The sequence below is a fragment of the Capricornis sumatraensis genome, chromosome 3 (genome assembly GCF_032405125.1).
Source record: "Capricornis sumatraensis isolate serow.1 chromosome 3, serow.2, whole genome shotgun sequence".
Lineage (NCBI taxonomy): Eukaryota > Metazoa > Chordata > Mammalia > Artiodactyla > Bovidae > Capricornis > Capricornis sumatraensis.
The window spans coordinates 148,855,061-148,876,032 of record NC_091071.1 but is presented as its reverse complement, the minus strand read 5'-3'; the positions used below and the strand labels follow the sequence as shown (position 1 = coordinate 148,876,032).

At 44.0% G+C, this 20,972-nt stretch overlaps 1 protein-coding gene and 1 non-coding gene across 2 annotated transcripts in view; both read left to right on the top strand.

Annotated features, from left to right (window-relative positions):
- The window catches only part of MARCHF4 (membrane associated ring-CH-type finger 4), a 119,786-nt gene that overhangs the window by 54,478 nt on the left and 44,336 nt on the right, over positions 1–20,972 (top strand). The window lies entirely within an intron of this gene.
- TRNAS-GGA (transfer RNA serine (anticodon GGA)) lies at positions 7,904–7,975 on the top strand. Its single transcript has one exon. It is a non-coding gene; the product is annotated as a tRNA-Ser (tRNA).

Genomic DNA, 20,972 nt, shown 5'->3' with positions numbered 1-20,972 from the left:
GGGAGGATGCTTCTGGAATGGAGTTTGCCAGGAAGAAGCAAGAATCTTACAAAGGTCCATACCCTACGGTCCCTTAATCTCACTCTTAGAAAACTCTACTAAGAATTCTTATCATGTAGTTGTTCATTAAAACGAAACTGTGAGAAAATTGTTTGACAATAAGGACATTAAAACCACTTGAAGTTCAGCCACAGTATGGATTATTATGAAATCATTGCCAATAATATTACTGTGGCTTAATGAATGACATAGGCTATATTCCTGAAACAAATAAGTATCCAGAGTTTGATTTCAAATTTTATTTTTAAATTAACTTTTCATAAGAAAAAGATTAGAAGAGAGATGATAAGTGTTAGCAGTAGTTATCTCTAGGTGTTTGGGCTACAGGAAATAGTTTCCTTCCTTTAGTTCAGTTCAGTTGCTCAGTCATGTGTGACTGTTTGCAACCCTATGAGCCGCAGCATGCCAGGCCTCCCGGTCCATCACCAACTCCTGGAGCTCACCCAAACTCACGCCCATTGAGTTGGTGATGACATCCAACCATCTCATCCTCTGTCGTCCCCTTCTCCTCCTGCCCTCAATCTTTCCCAGCATCAGGGTATTTTCAAATGAGTCAGATCTTAGCATTAGGTAGCCAAAATATTGGAGTTTCAGCTTCAACATCAGTCCTTCCAATGAACACCCAGGACTGATCTCCTTTAGGATGGACTGGTTGGATCTCCTTGCAGTCCAAGGGACTCTCAAGAGTCTTCTCCAACACCACAGTTCAAAAACATCAATTCTTCGGCGCTCAGCTTTCTTCACAGTCCAACTGTCACAGCCATACATGACTACTGGAAAAACCACAGCCTTGACTAGATGGACCTTTGTTGACAAAGCAATGTCTCTGCTTTTGAATATGCTATCTAGGTTGGTCATAACTTTCCTTCTAAGGAGTAAGCGTCTTTTAATTTCATGGCTGCAATCACCATCTGCAGTGATTTGGGAGCCCCCCAAAATAAAGTCTGACACTGTTTCCACTGTTTCCCCATCTATTTCCCATGAAGTGATGGGACCAGATGCCATGATCTTAGTTTTCTGAATGTTGAGTTTTAAGCCAACTTTTTCCACTCTTCTCTTTAACTTTTATCAAGAAGCTCTTTAGTTCCTCTTCACTTTCTGCCATAAGGGTGGTGTCATCTGCATAAATGAGGTGATTGATATTTCTCCCGGCAAACATTGATTCCAGCTTGTGTTTCTTCCAGCCCAGTGTTTCTCATGATGTAATCTGCATATAAGTTAAATAAGCAAGGTGAAAATATACAGCCTTGACATACTCCTTTTCCTATTTGGAACCAGTCTGTTGTTCCATCTCCAGTTCTAACTGTTACTTCCTGACCTGCATATAGGTTTCTCAAGAGGCAGGTTAGGTGGTCTGGGATTCCTATCTCCTGAAGAATTTTCCACAGTTTATTGTGATCCACACAGTCAAAGGCTTTGGCATAGTCAATAAAGCAGAAATAGATGTTTTTCTGGAACTCTCTTGCTTTTTCCATGATCCAGCAGATGTTGGCAATTTGATCTCTGGTTCCTCTGCCTTTTCTAAAACCAGCTTGAACATCTGGAAGTTCACGGTTCACGTATTGCTGAAACCTGGCTTGGAGAATTTTGAGCATGACTTTACTAGCATGTGAGATGAGTGCAATTGTGCGGTAGTTTGAGCATTCTTTGGCATTGCCTTTCTTTGGGATTGGAATGAAAACTGACCTTTTCCAGTCCTGTGGCCCCTGCTGAGTTTTCCAAATTTGCTGGCATATTGAGTGCAGCACTTTCAAAGCATCATCTTTCAGGATTTGAAATAGCTCAACTGGAATTCCATCACCTTCAATAGCTTTGTTTGTGGTGATGCTTCCTAAGGCCCACTTGACTTCACATTCCAGGATGTCTGGCTCTAGGTTAGTGATCACACCATTGTGATTATCTTCATCATGAAGATCTTTTTTGTACAGTTCTTCTGTGTATTCTTGCCACCTCTTCTTAATATCTTCTGCTTCTGTTAGGTCCATACAATTTCTGTTCTTTATTGAGCCCATCTTTGCATGAAATGTTCCCTTGATATCTTTAATTTTCTTGAAGAGATCTCTAGTGTTTCCCATTCTGTTCTTTTCCTCTATTTATTTGCATTGATCGCTGAAGAAGGCTTTCTTATCTCTCCTTGCTATTCTTTGGGACTCTGCATTCAAATGGGTATATCTTTCTTTTCTGTTTTGCTTTTTGCTTCTCTTCATTTCACAGCTATTTGTAAGGCCTCCTCAGACAGCCATTTTGTTTTTTTGCATTTCTTTTTTGCGGGATGGTCTTAATCCCTGTCTCCTGTACAATGTCACGAACCTCCATCCATAGTTCATCAGGCACTCTGTCTATCAGATCTAGCCCCTTAAATCTATTTCTCACTTCCACTGTATAATCATAAGGGATTTGATTTAATTCATATCTGAATGATCTAGTGGTTTTCCCCACTTTCTTCAATTTAAGTCTGAATTTGGCAATTAGGAGTTCACGATCTGAGCCACAGTTAGCTCCCGGTCTTGTTTTTGCTGACTGTATAGAGCTTCTCCATCTTTGGCTGCAAATAATATAATCAATCTTATTTTGGTGTTGACCATCTGGTGATGTCCTTATGTAGAGTCTTCTCTTGTGTTGCTGGAAGAAAGTGTTTGCCATGACCAGTGTGTTCTCTTGGCAAAACTCTATTTGCCTTTGCCCTGCTTCATTCTGTACTCCAAAACCAAATTTGCCTGTTACTCCAGGTGTTTCTTGACTTCCTGCTTTTGCATTCCAGTCCCCTATAATGAAAGGGACATCCTTTGGCTGTGTTAGTTCTAAAGGGTCTTGTAGGTCTTCATAGAACCGTTCAACTTCAGCTTCTTCAGTGTTACTGGTCAGGGCATAGACTTGGATTATTGTGATATTGAATGGTTTGCTTTGGAAACAAACAGAGATCATTCTGTCGTTTTTGAGATTGCATCCAAGTACTGCATTTTGGACTCTTTCGTTGACTATGATGGCTACTCCATTTCTTCTAAGGGATTCCTGCCCACAATAGTAGATATAATGGTCATCTGAGTTAAATTCACTCATTCCATTCCATTTTAGTTCGCTGATTCCTAGAATGTCAACGTTCACTCTTGCCATCTCCTGTTTGATCACTTCCAATTTGCCTTGATTCATGGACTTAACATTCCAGGTTCCTATGCAATATTGCTCTTTACAGCATGGGACCTTGCTTCTATCACCAGTCACATCCACAACTGGGTGTTTGCTTTGGCTCCATCTCTTCATTCTTTTTGAAGTTATTTCTCCACTGATCTCCAGTAGCATATTGGGCACCTACCAACCTGGGGAGTTCATCTTTCACTGTCCTATCTTTTTACCTTTTCATACTGTTCATGGGGTTCTCAAGGCAAGAATACTGAAATGGTTTGCCATTCCCTTCTCCAATGGACCACATTGTGTCAGGCCTCTCCACCATGACCCACCCGTCTTGGGTGGCCCCACACTGCATGGCTTAGTTTCACTGAGTTAGACAAGGCTGTGGTCCATGTGATCAGATTGGCTAGTTTTCTGTGTTGTGGTTTCAGTCTGTCTGCCCTCTGATGCCCTCTCTCAGTGCCTACTGTCTTATTGGGGTTTCTCTTACCTTGGACATGGAGTATCTCTTCACGGCTGCTCCAGCAAAGCATAGCCACTGCTCCTTACCTTTGATGTGGGGTATCTCCTCTCAGCTACTCCTACTATATTCCAAATTCCTTATAATCTATTATGCATGCATGTTCAGTCATATCTAATCTTTGCAACCCATGGACTGCAGCTCTCCAGGCTCCTCTGTCCATGGAATTTTCCAGGCAAGAATACTGGAGTGGGTTGCCGTTTCCTACGCCAAGGGATCTTTCTGACCCAGGGATTGAACCTGTCACATTTTTATTTTTAAGAAGTCTTCCCCTCTCTTCTCCCTTCCTATCCCTTGGTGAGGTTAACTCGGTCTTGGGCTACATTCACTGAAGTGTGAAATCCAGAAAAGTGAAGTAAGAACTTCCTATAGACCTCTCTTGTCAGCTTAATACCTCATAGGTACAAGATAAAGCTTTTAAAGCTTATACTTCAAGACGGGAGTTAATAAAAGTGTGATGTGAGAAGGCACTTGAAATCACAGGACATGAAAAATGGCTAGGATACATAGGTAGGATTAGGAAGCTAGATGGGTTGCCCATAAGTACCGGAAGGTTATCATGATGCAAAGGGAAAAAATTATTCTGTCACCCCAGAAAACAAAACCAGTGACTGGAAATAACTGACAAAGATATCTGAGTTCACCTTAAGAAAGAACTGTCTAATGATTGGAGCTGCCCCCAAAGTGAAAAGGGCAGTCTCAGCAAGAAGGGATATTCATTACTGAGGTCATGGCTAAGTGCCCAGATGGTAGCAAAGTTGAGAGGGCTCTGGCATTCCTTGAGTGGTTGTGCTGGTCAGGTGCCGTCTATGGTCTCATCTAGGCAAATGATGCTATGCTTTGCCCATCATAAAATGCCATGGAGAGTACTGGGAATCACTTGGTAGTTCTACCCTCTCCCTGCCAGTTCCTCACTTCCAAGCAGAAAGTCCCCAAAGCCATTTGAGACAAGTGGTTATGGGTCTGTGGATGCGATGGGATGGGGCTTGGAAATGAGGGAAATGGAACTTTATCAGTTAGCACTCTTGGTTGTAAATGACAAAAAGCCAAATGAAACTGTATCAAGCAAAATAAAAAGTGTACTAGCCCCAAATCAGGCAAGCCAAAATGAATGGAACTGGGTGCAGCATGGCTAAAACCACAGGTACCCAACTAGCAATTTCAATTAATCTTGAAAATTTAATACCAGTAAAAATTTTCCAATTTCCATGGTATTCATAGGCTGATTTAAATCATTTAAATGGCAGGTACAAAACTGGGAGAAGTGCTAACTCATCTTTCCAAATAATTCAGATTATGCAAAAACTGTCTTCAAGTTTCTTTAAAGTCTCATATATATTAGAGACACAGGAAGCTCAGAAATAAATGACAGGTACAATCTGATTTCAAATTCCATCCTTGATCCATATAGCTGAGTCTGGCTACATCGTGACACAGGCCTCTTCATGTGGAAGCAAGATGGTGTTCAACAGCCTGGAGTTACACTTAGAATTCATGAATTCAGACTAAGATGGTGCCTCCCTCCAAAACTTACATAAAATCCTTAAGAAGACCTCCTTAGATGATTTAGGTCATGTGACCTATTCCTAAACCAATCGCTGTGCCCAAGATAGTCCACTAATTGATTAGGCTGGATTATATGTACACACCTGAAATTAGGTGTGGTGAAGGGAATTCAGCCTTACATGGACTTCTGGGTTGAACAGGATATGTAAAATGGCCTATGTCCAGTATAAGGAGTGCTCTCCTATTTTAAAAATATTTTGGAAAAAGATGTATCAGCTGCCATGGAAATCTATTTTATGTCCACACCATCTGGTAATTTTACCTCTCTTCCAGCTTGAATTCCTTCCACTATAATTTCCATCCTTCTTGTTCTGTGCCATCTTCAGGGTAGATTTAGATCAAAACCTCTTCCTTCACAGACACGCTGTGAGGCTTAATTAGGTTTTCCAGAAACCATCTGTAAAGTGCCATGGGATCTTCAAAACCAGATGCTTTGTAAAGATATTCTGCCATTAGAATCAGCCCTTCATTTTTTATGCTTATGGGGATGGGAGGAAGATGGATCAAGAGACAGGAAATGGAAGTCTACAAATAGTCCTGAGACTTTACTTTGACCATGGTTACTATTCTCTTCCTTCTCCAAACACTTTGCCCCTGCCATGCACAAGGAGGAAACATTAAAAACAACCATGATAGGTTTGTGTGTCTGTACCCTTCTCCGAGAAAGAAGTAGGGGAAGTTGGGAATGGGAGACCAGGAGTGGCAAAGCAGGTTGCATAACCTGAACCAAGTCAGTGTCCTGAGGATGAGCAGCTGACTATGCTGAGTCCTTTCTCTTTTTAGCTCAGGTTAATGAGCTATGAATGATATATAACTGTCTGGGCAGTATGCAAACGTCAGAGTCTGGGCTCCTCTGTCAACCTGCAAGATCCCCTTCTGGGGGCTATCAGGGACAAATGCTGGGATGCACAGTGCTTAGTGGGAAGGTGGAATGCAGGTTTGGGAAGCAGAACATAGGCCTGGTGTAGGCAAGACTGGGTAAACTGGAGGGCTCTCCTGTCCCATCCTGCCATATGCACGTCCATCATTGGCCTTCAGGAAACCAGTTTCTGTGGCTGTTCTAGGGAGCAAGCCCTGGAATCCAGCAACAGATGGTCCACAAGCCTTCTTTGTCTTTAAAAAAGTTTTCCCCAACTTTGAACTCCAATACTTTGGCCACCTGATAAGAAGAATTGACTCTTTGGAAAAGACCCTGATGCTGGGAAAGATTGAAGGCAGGAGGAGAAGGGGACGACAGAGGAGGAGATGGTTGGATGGCATCACCAAACCTATGGACATGAGTTTGAGTAAGCTCTGGGAGTTGGTGATAGACAGGGAGGCCTGGCGTGCTGTGATTCATTGGGTAGCAGAGTCAGACACAACTGAGTGACTGAAATGAACTGATAGATATGGCAGATAGGTAGACAGACAGACAGACAGACAGACAGACACACACACACACTATCTATCTCTACATCCAACTATCTACAGAAATCTGCTCTTGTTGTTCAGTCACTAAGCTGTGTCTGACTCTTTGCATCCCCATGGACTGCAGCACACCAGGCTTCCCTGTCCTTCACCATCTGCTGGAGTTTACTCAAACTCATGTCCACTGAATCGGTGAGGCCATCTAACCATCTTATTCAGCAAGCTAGCTATCAAATAACTTCTGTAAGCCATTTGAGAGTAAGTTGCAGTTCCATAAATATTTCTTTATGAACTTCCTAAGTACAACCATATTCCCCTATGTAAGTACAATACAATTATCACACCAGAAATTAGAATTCATACAATGCTAAAGGCTAATAACCTCGATTGTCCCCTTAATTCTTTAAGCTGGTTTTTTTATCTAGCTCCCCCAACTTTGTCTATCATTCAGGATATTGACATTTTTGAAGAGTGAAGAGTCCAGGCCAGTTGTTTACTTGCAGACTATCCCTTAATTTGAATTTGTTTAATTACTTTCTCATGATCAGATTCAAGTTCAATGCATAAACTTTTAGCAATGTGACCCTTAGCAAGTTGCTTAATGATGCACAACCTCAATTTACTGATGATATTACATGCCTCCTAGGGTCATTATGAGAACGAAGAGAGTGAATATCTAGAGTTCTTAGCCTAGGAGCTACAAAAGGAAGCACCAAAAACCTGCTGGCTCTGTGATTAGAATCACTGACGCCACCAGCCTGGGTCTGATAGAGTCTGTTCCCAAACAGATTTTCATTTCCCTGGGAAATTTCCAGAGCCCTTAATCCCATTCTCCTCACCTGCAAATGAGAAATAAGTCTTGCTCTGAGTATCTTGCTGAGCTATTGTGAGAATCAGATAAGAAACATGATTAATGGCACTGCAAACTGGTACGTGATATGAAAATACAAGGAAGCATCATTACTGATTTTCGTGTTTGCAAACTTTTAAATGACCCTCCCATGGAACAGGAAAATCCAAAGTGGGAAATAGAATAAATTAGCAGCCAACAAAAACCTGATTCCTGTGTTTAACATTTTTATCAGCAGAACTTCATTTTCAAATGAAATTTGTGAAACCCCAGTATATAAAGCAGACTAAAATAGAGCTGCTCTGAATGACGTTTGGGTAGAGATGGAGTACACAAGGGCTTTGGGTCACACTTCCAGAGACCAGGATTCTTCCCTGGTGGCTTAGAGGTTAAAGCATCTGCCTGGAATGCGGGAGACCCAGGTTCGATCCCTGGGTTGGGAAGATCCCCTGGGGAAGGAAAATGGCAACCCACTCCAGTATTTTTGCCTGGAGAATCCCCTGGAGGGAGGAGCCTGGTAGGCTACAGTCCATGGGGTTGCAGAGTTGGACACGACTGAGCGACTTCACTTTCACTTTCACTTTTCCAGAGACTCAGGCTCTGAGGAGCCAGGGCTGGAACCCTGCAGATGGGCCCCAGATGCTGTGATGGTTACAGACTTCTCAGGGTTTGCCTCAATTTCCCCAGTGGGATCTGCTCACAAAGCCATGCCATCGTTTATCTTCTCTTTCTTATTTCTGGTGCATTTCTGCTGAAGAGTTGTAATATCTATAGACCTCAATGATGATTCACTCAGGTCAGTATTAGTGTTATTAATTGCTTATAAACATCCTTCCCTGGAAAGAGCACTAAGTGCCTTGCACTCAGACACAGACAGATGACATAATGAGGCACCGGTGATGTCACTGATAGAGCAGCTACTGTCAGGAGCCTCCCAGCCTAAGGGTCACCTCCACCTGCATGTTTCACATCCTGAGCTGGAGGCCAAACATTCCTGTAGCCCCACCTTGTCTGCACACTGCCAAACCTCATGCTAAAAACTCTGATAATGGGCTCAGGCATTGCTTACACCAGAGCAGGGCCACGTGGTAGGCCAGAAAACTGACATGAGCCTGGTTCCCACTTTGTGACAATCAGATCACCTTTGTTCTTTTTGTTGTTCAGTCACTAAGTCATGTTAACTCTTTGCAACCCCATGTACTAGAGCATGCCAGGCTTCCCTGTCCCTCACTGTCTCCCAGAGTCTGTTCACACTCATTTTCCATTGACTCGAAGATGCCATCCAACCATCTCGTCCTCTGTCGTTCCCTTCTCCTGCCCTCAATCTTTCCCAGCATCAGGGTCTTTTCCAGTGAGTTAGCTCTTCGCATTAGGTAGCCAAAATATTGGAGCTTCAGCTTCAGCATCAGTCCTTCCAATGTATATTCAGGACTGATTTCCTTTAGGATTAACTGGTTTGATCTCCTTGCTGTCCAAGGGACTCTCAAAAATCTTCTCTAGCACCACAATTTGAAAGCGTAAATTCTCAGGTGCTCAACCTTCTTTGTCGGAGAAGGACATGGCACCCCACTCCAGTACTCTTGCCTGGAAAATCCTATGGACAGAGGAGCCTGGAAGGCTGCAGTCCATGGGGTCGGTGAGGGTCAGACATGACTGAGTGGCTTCACTTTCACTTTTCATTTTGATGCATTGGAGAAGGAAATGGCAACCCACTCCAGTGTTCTTGCCTGGAGAATTCCAGGGACGACGGAGCCTGGTGGGCTGCCGTCTATGGGGTTGCACAGAGTCGGACACGACTGAAGTGACTGCAGCAGCAGCAACCTTCTTTGTGGTCCAGCTCTCACATCCATACATGACTCCTAGAAAAACCATAGCTTTGACTAGAAGACCTTTGTTGGCAAAGTGATATCTCTGCTTTTTAATATGCTGTTTAGGTTTGTCATAACTTTTCTTTTAATTTTGTGACTGCAGTCACTGTCTGCAGTGATCTTGGAGCCCAAGAAAATAAAATCTGTCACAGTTTCTACTTTTTTATCTTCTATTTGCCCTGAAGTGATGGCACTGGATGCCATGATCTTCACCATCAATCCTATTAGGCAGACAACACAACCCCCATTAAGATAACTTGTTTAAGGTCTCCCAGCCACGGAAGAGTGGGATTCAAATCAAGACTCTTTGGACTTCAAAGACTATGTGCTCTTATCCTAGGGGTTATGGACCAACCTATTGTCTTAGGACTTCTGGAAACACTGTGTGGCATCCCTGGCTCACTGACACCGTCGACTCCTTCCATCCTTCCATCGTACTGTGAGACAAAGTATTACTATTATCTAGTTCTTATTTGTGATCTGCTATGTGCCAAGTACTTTTCCAAGTGCTTTCTGTGTATGACTCATGTAATACTCACCATGACCCAATGAGTTAGGTTCTATTCACTTTGCAGCTACAAACACTAAGGAACTGAGAGGTTCAGTTCCATGTACAGAAAAAAATATCATTACAGCTAGTGCTAGAAACTGAATGTTTGTTTCCCCCAGAAGTTCATGTTGAAATCCTAGCCCCATTGTGATGGTAATAGGAGGTGAGGCCTTTGGGAACTGAGTTAGGGTGGAGCCTTCATGAATGAGATTAGTGCCCTTATAGAAGAGACCCCAGAGAGCCCCTTTGTCCTTTTTCCATCATGTGAGGACATAGTGAGAAGATGGCTATTTATAAAGCAGGGAGTGGGTCTCATCAGATATCAAATCTGCTGGTACCTCAATCTTGGACTTCTCAGCTTCCCATAACTGTGAGAAGTATATGTTTGTTGTTTACAAGGCACCCAGTCTATGATATTCTGTTATAGAGGCCTAAACAGGTTAGGAAAGTTAGTAAGTGTCAGGTTAAGACAGCTGGTAAGTGTCAGAGTGGGCATCTGAACCCAGGGAGTCTAGCTCTAAGAACCAAGCTCTTAACAACTGCTGAAGTTGGCCAGGGGTTAATTACTGTCTCCAGTTTACAGACAAGGAAGCTGAGAGGTTCTCAGGGCTTGGATAACCTACCCAGGATCACACAGCATTCAGTATAGGGCCATACACTGGGGTTTCAGGATAGTATGGACAAGAGGCCAGAACTCGGGCTGTGAAATGAAAGTGAAATTCTCTTCCACTGATCTGATCCAGGGCTAGACCAGCAAAGCAGGAATTGCCAAAATAGAGCAGGAATGCCCAAGGCTTAAAGTCCGGAGGAATCAAGACTAGGAGTAACTGACAAGAAGACACAGCATGTTAACCAGGTCCAGGCATATTTTTTCCAGCAAAATCCTTGGAGTGAGGAGAGGGGAAAATCCTAATGGGGCCTCTTATGAGAGCCTCTGTTCCCATCGTTTGGTCAGTTTAAAACTCAAGACTCGCAAGTTCTGAAATTGCAGTTAACCGTTAAACACTGGAGCCATATTTGGAGAGCAATCTTCTGACTCTCAGAGAAGGCGATGGCACCCTACTCCAGTACTCTTGCCTGGAAAATCCCATGGACGGAGGAGCCTGGAAGGCTGCAGTCCATGGGGTCACTGAGGGCCAGACACTGAGTGACTTCACTTTCACTTTTCACTTTGAGGCATTGGAGAAGGAGATGGCAACCCACTCCAGTGTTCTTGCCTGGAGAATCCCAGAGACGGCGGAGCCTAGTGGGCTGCTGTCTATGGGGTCTCACAGAGTCAGACACGACTAAAGTGACTTAGCAGCAGCAGCAGCAGCAGCAGCAGCAGCAGCAGCAGCTTCTGACTCTGATCAAGCCCGAGGCTACATGGGAAGGACCACGTGTGGGACACTGGAGGGCCTCCTGGAGGAGGAGGGTCAGATGGGCTGAGATGATGATTTCTGGGGGGTCTAGATCTCCCATCAGGCCAGTGGGGAGACCCTGCAGCCTTTGGTCCCTCCTCCTCAAGAGACCACCCTTCCTATGGAGAGATGCATGTGAATGTTCATAGTAACCCCAAACTGGAAACAAATCTGTATAACCAGCAGAGTGGATAATACGTTGTGACATACTCACAGGGTAACACCCTATAGCAATGGAAATGTTCAAATTTGTATGTAACAATCTGAAATCATCAGTAATTGTGTTCTACTGTATCTCCATCAAGGGACTTCTTCCCAGGCTCTCTTCTGCCACAGGATACTCCCGTCAAGTTGCTTCCCAGGGAGTAAAGAATCCACCTGCAATGCAACCCTTGGGTTGAGAAGATCCCCTGGAGAAGGAAATGGCAACCCACTCCAGTATTCTTGCCTAAGAAATCCCATGTATTGATGGGCTACAGTCCATGATGTTGTGAAAGCGTTGGACGTAACTTAGCGACTAAACAATAACAACAACCTCATCTAATTAATGCCTGTCTTTCAGCCTTCAGCCCACATATGGCACTGTCAGGGCAGCCTCCTGATGAGTCACCAGGTCATCAAAGCAGCATTTTTACATTGGTCTGTGTGATTATTATTGGAGAAGGAAATGGCAACCCACTCCAGTGTTCTTGCCTGGAGAATCCCAGGGACGGGGGAGCCTGGTGGGCTGCCGTCTATGAGGTCCCACAGAGTCGGACACGACTGAAGCGACTTAGCAGCAGCAGCAGCATGTGATTATTTCTCAAATGTTTGTCTCCCCTCTAGACCATAAATAGCAACCAGGGTCTATCGTATTTGCCACAGTGTCCCCTAGGATCTTGTGTGGCACTTGCATATATCAGTAAATATTTGAATGAATGGCTGGATGAGTAAATGGACAAACGAATGCATGGAGATGTGGTCTTCTTCCTACACCCAGCTCAACAAACGGCTTCAACCTGTTTTCTGTAGAGCTGTCTCAGGGGTCGCTGTGCACTGCGGGGATCTGGAAATGTCCACTCTCCTGTCAGCTCCCCTTTAATTCGTTTCAAATATTGGCATACCTCCTAGGATACCTCTGAGGAAAATGTTCTGGCTACTTAAAGAATGTCTTAAAAACCACTGTTCTAAACCTTACCCTTCCTGTCAGCTATCTGTTTCTCTCTCCCATCTTCTCTTCCCTTTTTCCTTCCTCACAGAAACTTCCACAGAACTAATGCCTGGCAAAGCTTTAAAAATAGAAGCCCCTGTCTTTCTCCCTTTCCCTCCATTTCCTTTCCTTCCCATCCCCCCATAATTTGTTGTTTAAAAAAGAAAAAGGAAACCGTCTGGATGTATTCCACTGAAAAGACACACTCTTCCTGACTAAATGAGACAGTTCACTGATGGATCCCTCCAGCCTGACGGTTGAGCCCCCATGAGTCACTGTGAGAAGCAGCCAGCTCCTCGGCCCTGGGTGCACGCGCGCACACACACACACACACACACACACACACACACCCCAGGGCCACCTCATTCAGGCTTCCAGCTGGACCTCACAGGCGCACACTCAAGTGACACTTTGAGGATCTTCTAAGGCAGTGGTCCCCAACCTTTCTGGCACCAGGGACCAGTTTCATGAAGACGATTTTTCCAGGGTCCAGGGTAGGGATGGTTTGGGGATGATTCAACTGCATCGCCTTTACTGTGCACTTTATTTCTGTTATGAGTACACCAGCTCCACCTCAGATCATCAGCTGTAAGATCCTGGAGGCCGAGGAGCCCTGCAAGGTGCTGCCAATGGAAGGGTCCCCTGGGATGGCTGTGGGGCCCACCTACTCAAGAGGAGGAGCAAGAGAGTCACACTGCCTGGGCTGGGGTGAGGCCTGAAGCCAGAGGGCAGTCTGGAGTGCTTTGTCAGCAGGGTGGGTATATGAGAGAGAGGCAGAGAGAAAACAAGAAATAAGCCAGAGCCCAAAACGTGTCATGGGGTATGCATGTAGCCAGTGGACACTGCAGTTATGAATGAAGAGAGAGACAGTGTGATATGGTAGAAAAAAATAAATAAAAGTTTTTGACATCCGAAAGTTGAGTGTTCAATTCCCAGGTGCATCACGTGATCACTGCATGACATTGGGTGCGTGACCTCATTCAGAGGCAGGTCCTTGCCTCGGTTCACTCATTTATAAATGGGGATAATAATACTCACCTCTCAGCACTCTTGTAGGCTTAAAGGAAATCACATTTATTTGATGTCCACATGCACCAGGCAGTTAATAAAGTACTCTTGCTCTGATGTGGCAGGACATCTTCACCCTGATGGCATTTCAAAACAGTCATTGTAAGAAAAAGGAGAGTGGCTAAAAAAACTGCCTTCCATAAAATTTATAATTTATTAAAACCTGGCAGAACACTCACAGCTTGTTAACAAAATTCAGAACTGCAAACTTTGATCCAGAAAAAAAATTAAATTTGGAAGGATTATAAAGGCCACAGAATAAAATTTTCAACGATAAAAGCTTTAATTAGTGAATTTTAATATGGACCCAAACCAGATCCACTAATCAAATGGTTAACACATATTTTACTTATAAAAACATTAATCCCCGTGAAAAGTCTCAATAACATTAAATGAGAAATAGAAAAAAGTGGAAACAGTTTAACTGTTCTATATTTAAAAAGATTAATCAAAAATTAAATGGACTTCTCTTTGGAAAACACATTTTCAAAGAGTTTATCGATGCATATACATCTCTCATTAAAACTGTGCATTTATTATCATATATTAATGCATATATATGGAACTTGGAAAGATGGTACTAATGAATCTATCTGCAGGGAAGCAATGGAGGCACAGACATAGAGAACAGGCTTGTGGACACAGCGGGGGAAGGAGAGGGAGGGATGAATTGAGAGAGTAGCTTGGAAACATGTACATTACCGTTTGTAAAACTAGATAGCCAGTGGAATTTTGCTTTATGATACAGGGAGCTCATATGTGATGCTCTGTGACAACTGAGAGGGGTGGGATGGGGTGGGCGGTGGGAGGGACGTTAAAGAGGGAGGGGATGTGCGTGTGCCTATGGTTGATTCATATTGATATATGGATGGCAGAAACCAACACAATACTGTAAAGTGGTTATCCTCCAATTAAAAATAAATAATTTTTTAAAACTGTGCGTTTATAAATGCAGAAGCAAAATGTCCTTGGGGTGCCAATGGTGAAATCAAACCCATCTTTACAATGTCTATAACAATGATGACAAGTCATGAATCGTGTTTAGGTGAAAGAACAGTGGGATGTGGTTGAGCAGATGTGTTGGGATGAAGGGAGTGTTTGGATACAGGGGGTGCCAGAATAAGATGGCATTGTCCCCCTGTCTCTTCATTCCCTAGGATTTACACTGTGTCATTCCTGGGAGGGATTAAGGCAAAAGGAAAAGGGATGAGTATAGGGAGATGTTTGGCAGTGCTCAGCCCTTGATTCCTTCCCATGACTGCACCATATAGGGCAACCCCTCAGCACAAGTTGCTCATATGGGTCTATGATAATTCTGGGTTGAGAGGTGATAGGCCAAAGATTCATGGAATGAAGCTCTTTCTCATAGAATTTGACTCTGTATGTGGATATTTGCTGGCTTGGCTGGGACCATAGGGAGCCTAGGCATCCATTCCTTTGTGAATCTTTTAGCAGCTCCTAATCTCCAGTGCTTCCCTGCTGGCTCAGCTCACAATACAGGAGACACAGGAGATGTGGGTTCTGTCTCTGGGTTGGGAAGATCCCCTAGAGAGGGAAATGGCAGCCCACTCCAGTATTCATGCCTGAAGAATCCCCATGGACAGAGGAGCCTGGCAGCCCAGACAGAGGAGCCTCACAGGCTGGACAGGGGAACCTGGCAGGCTACAGTCCATGGGTTCCCAAAGAGTCAGACACAACTGAGCGACTAAACATGCAGTCTCCCAGGCTGGTTATTTCAGTCTACGTTCCCCTATTCTTCTCTGCTTCTCCTCCATTTTCCCTGCCTGTGGCATTTTTGCCTGAGGGAAAGAGGGCAAGAAAGGTGATGCTCATGGTGAATAGGGATAGGGTTTTACTGCAGAAGAGGGAGGTGGGACAGGTAATGGGAAAATTGTTGCAGAGGCGAAGGAAAAGGCACCATGACCACATGAACATTCAGGCAAACACACAGTGTGAGACCTTGAACTTACATCTGCTTATGCCCTTTCCTGGCTCCACACACATACCATTCTTACCGATACAGATGCATATGGCCACACGTCCAGATCATCCTCCAGTCTTTTGTAATGCTGCTTCATCATGGCTCGCATACAGCCCTGCCCTCCCGAAGCTTGCAACTTTATATTTATCACTCCTCCAGTAAACGTTCACTGATCAGAGCTATTAAAAATGCAGTGGGTAGGGGTAGAGATAGGAGGGAGGTTTAAGAGGATGGGGACATATGTATACTCATGGCTGATTCATGTTGTTGAATGGCAGAAACTAATGCAACATTGTAAAGCAATTATCCTCCAACTTAAAGTTTAAAAACTAAACACGGTGATGGCTCATTCTGCCATCGTATGATATCATAATCAAATGCAAAGTTGATTAAAAAATGAGTGGGTGGACACTGTGGGTAAGATAGTAAGCTCCCCATCATTGAGAGGCTAGTGAATGAGTACAAGTGGCCCATACAGCACTCTTGCTTGCTGAGTGGAATGGTTTCCATGGAGTCTACGAATGTTTTCCATGCTGTCCTACAGTCTAAGACAGACTTGGCTGATGAGAATGCAAAAATCAAAGACAAAAACAACAGAATAAAAACAAAAATAAATATTTGCCTTGCACAATATACATTTCAGGAATAATTCATCTCTTTTGTCAGATGAAGGTTCAGAAAGAGAAGGGGAGGGGCTCTCCCAACTCCCCACTCCCCTACAAAACTGGGCTGAGGAAAGTCTAGAACCTTCATATAACCACCTTGCGCTCTGGGTGATTATGTTCTGAAAAGACATAATTTGGGCCAAGAAAACTTGTAAAAAACCAAGATAGAGATCAGAAAGCTGATTTATATTTACAGTGGAGGACACTCCTTTTCAATGCCTGGAGTGCTTATGTCCCCACGTCAACGGGGCTTGTTCTAGGATCTTATGTAGCTGAGAAGCCAGACAAAAGAAAGACAAGAAACTTGCTGAATGACATGGGGCCATGAAGAAGTGCATCAGATGCTCTTTAAAAACAATTTGGGTCGAAGCAATAGAAAGCTATCCTTCCCCACTCTAGGGAGCAGATCAATGCAGTGCCCTGAGGATCCCCGTGGCTACCTGTCTCTCCCTCTGTAGCATTACAGATGCACAGCACCAGTGGCTCTCTCTGGATTCGCTGCTTCAGGATTCTGAGATGGCCGTGGAGCTTCCAGTGATCAGGGTTGCCACTCCCCGTAAACCTCTCCATCTGCCCAGGCAGTGCACTCACTTCAGTTACAAAGAGCTCCCGTCACCAGGCCTTTGGCCTAGTTCACCTTCAAGCAATTCCTAGAATCTCATATTGAGTTGTTTTGCATGTACAGAAGCGTTACAGAATCTTAAAAAGTCAGACACTGTCAGTGACTGGTAGAGATTATTTAATACACCCCCATTTAAACGATGAGAAACAGACTTGCCCAGCAGCAAGAGGAGGGGCCAGGACCCAAAGCCAAGCTTTCATCCCAGAGCTTCTTATTCATCTCTTCCACCAATAAGGATGCGCCCAATTTGGGCATAAGTACTCTGGGGCACTAGCTTGCCTGCTGTTCATAACTATGCTGCTGCTAAGTCGCTTCAGTCGTGTCTGACTCTGTGCGACCCCATAGACAGCAGCCCACCAGGCTCCCCCATCCCTGGGATTCTCCAGGCAAGAACACTGGAGTGGGTTGCCATTTCCTTCTCCAATGCATAAAAGTAAAAAGTGAAAGTGAAAGTCTGTAACTATACCCACAGATAAGTAGCCTAGCCATGCTTTTCAGTACCTTGGATAGCAGAGAAAGAACGTGCTCGGTATCCGGAGACCCTGCCAACGTTTGGCAGATGTAAGAAGAGTGAGAAAAAGTGTCCCTGGAAGGAGTGAGCTGATTTGTGCAACCAGTCACTTCTTTAAGTGGCTGTCCTGCTGATCTCCCAAACCATCAGTGATCCAAGTTGGGAGAGGTCAGGTACAGAAGTCCAGACACCCAGTTGTGATCTGGGGACCAGGTTTGGAGGTGGAAATGACTATTTCCAAGAGCCTGTTCTGCCTTCTCAAATCAATGCCATCTTCCTCCAGTTCTTTTCCCCAAAAGTTGAGGATTTTCATATGCTCTTTAAGGAGATGAAGTTCTCACCATTTCAGAGAGGATGATGTGTGTTAGTCATCTCTTTTATTCTGACTATTTTCATTCTTATGAAAGTGAAAGTAAAGTTACTCAGTCGTGTCCGCCTGACTCTTTGCGACTCCATGGACTGTAGCCCACCAGGTTCCTACATCCATGGGATTTTTCAGGCAAGAATATTGGAGTAGGTTGCCATTTCCTTCTCCAGAGGATCTTCCCAACCAGGGATCGAACCCAAGTCTCTTGCACTGTAGGCAAACTCTTTACTGTCTGAGCCACCAGGGAATCCTACATTCTGAGCTTAAATCAGAAAAATGTCTTATTTCCCAATGAAGAGATAACAGGCATGAATAGAGGGGAGAGGAGTTAGAGTAGAAATTGAATTGTGTGTTTGTCAGTTGAAAACTAGAAGCCTGTCCTCATTTCCTAATAAATTATAGATTTCTATTTTCAACAGTTTTCTTCAATGCATCTTTCCTCCATAACTGAATCTGTGATAAACATTCAATAAAAATTTGATAACAAAAATTAAAATATACAATAAAACTGTGTAGCAGTTATAAGTGATGTTTATTCCTTTACATTTTAAAGTATTAATGCAGCATAGTTTCCTCAAAAATTCTGCATTTCTATCTTCTCGTCTCACAAAATTGTTTTCTGAAAGCTCTGATTTTGCTTGTGTATTTTTTGCTTTTCTGCTTTGCTTTTCACCAACAAGTTCATTATACCACTAGGTCGACAGAGCGCAAGTGGGTCAGTGACTAGCTCCACCTCCCTTTCACTAAAAGTAATCATGAAAACACTTTTATTGAATCTCTGAGCATTTAAATCTGATTATTCTTTCCAACAGGGAAAGTAGATAAGTACTACTATTGCCCTTATTTTAGTGCTGAAGAAAGTAAGGCACAGGGAGGTTAAATAACTTACCCCAAAGTCCCCTAAACCATACCCTGCATCCATGCACATCTATACTAATAAACTCACACTGTTTTGTTTTCCATAGTCACATCCACTGACCTCCACATGTCATCCCATAGGTGTGTTGTAGGAACTGGCATGACAGAAACAGCACACACATCGCCACCAAAACTGTCCTCCCCAACATTCTCATGTTAATTTATTTAAGTGAAAAAATACTAACATTACTCTGAAAGAGCAGTATAGGAATGCTGTGCCATTGCCGCAAACCACACGGATGACAAATGGACACACTCAGACTGGGGGTGGATAAACTTTTATTTGGGCTTCCCTAGTGGTTCAGATGGTAAAGAATCTGCCTGGAATGCAGGAGAACCAAGTTCTATCCCTGGGAGGGAAAGAGCCCCTGGAGAAGGAAATGGCAACCCACTCCGGTATCTTGCCTGGAAAATTCTGTGGACAGAGGAGCCTGGTGGGTTACAGTGCATGGGGTCACAAAGAGTCAGACACGACTGAGAAACTAACACTTCCACTTCTAAGCTTATATTTGGAGTGCTCTCTGAGGTGGGCAATACTGGTTTTCTTGGTGATACACTAACAGTAAGTACGAAGCGCTTCTCTCATGAAAGTCAGGGGAAGTACAGACATGAGGAGGTCTGTGGGCTTGGTGCTCTTGTCCTGACCACTCCGAGGACACTGTGTGAGAGTCCTTGACCCTGGCTGGAGTCCAGCCCGGGTGCTGGGACAGTGGTGCTGCACCCGGGATGGCCTCTGAGGGTGATGGGTCTTTGCTGCCAATGCACCTCCTCAGGGCCTTTCCCTTGAAGCCTCTCTCACCTGCTTTGAGGGAGAGGACCAACTCTTTCATGCACCTCCTGCCACGATGCTTTCACAGCCAATTAAAATTCTATTCTGTTCCCAGCAAGGGAGCTGGCAGCCTTGGGTCTCCCCAGCAGGATGGACTGGCTGCAATTAATGTCTCTTCTGGTGCCTGATTAGCTAGGGGGAGGCCAGGATACTTATCCTACCCCCAAGGCCACCTTTAAATTAGGAAATGGAGGTTTCCCCATCCCATTGCCTCTATTCAGTCATCAGTTAGTACAAACATGCTAACTCATTCTATTTCCCTCTTGGTAGTGGAGCTGGATCAGAGAGCCAGAGATCATCTCTCAGCTGCACAGTCCCAGGAATAAGGAGGGGGGAGACTCCTTGAGTCCCTTTGTATCCCAATTCCCAACCACTGGAATTAGTTGAGAGCCTCCTCTCTTGGGCACAAGTTAGGAGTTGGCAAAGTTTAGCAAAAGCCACAGGTAGAATGTTCAGTGTCATTATGTTGAAGCTTTGAATGTTAAAGGTAATGCATATAAATAATACATTTAAGAAAAAAGAGAAAGGCCAAATGGTGGAAAGGAGAAGGAAATAAATACATAGTGGAAGTTTAGTATGTGCCAGACATTTTACATATAGGGTGGAATCCTTCAAAAACTCCATTTTTACAGGTGATGGTCCTTAGGGCTCAGAGAGGTTAAGAGAATTGTCCAAGGTCACAGAGCTAATGCGAGAAATTGATTGTACTAATGGCCCTAGATCTTCATGCTTTCCTGTGGTCATTTTCTTTTGGTAATGCCTGCTCACATTGACTCTGAAATAGGCACACAGCTTGCTTTGACCAGTGGAACTTTAGGAAATTTGATGTAAGCAGAGGTTTTAAAAGTGCTTGTGCATCAGGGCTTGCTTGTCCTCTCTTGCTGGTGGGTTCTATCCCCCCCTTCACGTGAGCAAGCCTGAGCAATCCTACTGGATGATAAGAAACATACAAGCAGAGGTGGGCCATCCATCCTAGCTCAGTCAGACTCCAGCCAACTCCAAGATGCATGAGGGAGCCCAGCCAAGACCACCCAAACCAAATCAGCAGAATGATTCAGCCAACTTATTGACTTGTGAAAAGTAATAAAAGGCTATATTTTAAGTCATTAATTTAATATGCAGGAGCATAGTTAGCAGCCTAATTAACTGATATAGTTAATAAGTGGCACAGTCAGAAAGTTGTTTGATCTTAAAGCATGTGCAAGAAAAGATAGGAAAAGGCTGAAATTGTAGCAGGGAAAATGCAGGTTGGATTATGATACATCTTTAACGACAAAGTTGTCCGGTCACACAAGGGTGTTTACTGGGACCCGTGCGGCATTCTTATATTTAGGAACCTCAAAGAGAAGTGGTGGGCAATGATCCAGTGCAAAGTGTAAGTGTGGGGTCCTACAGCCCCAGGTACCTTAACCTTATAGTCTGCCATCTCAGAGACTGGGCTATGCTGAGACTCTTGACCAGAAGACTCTGAG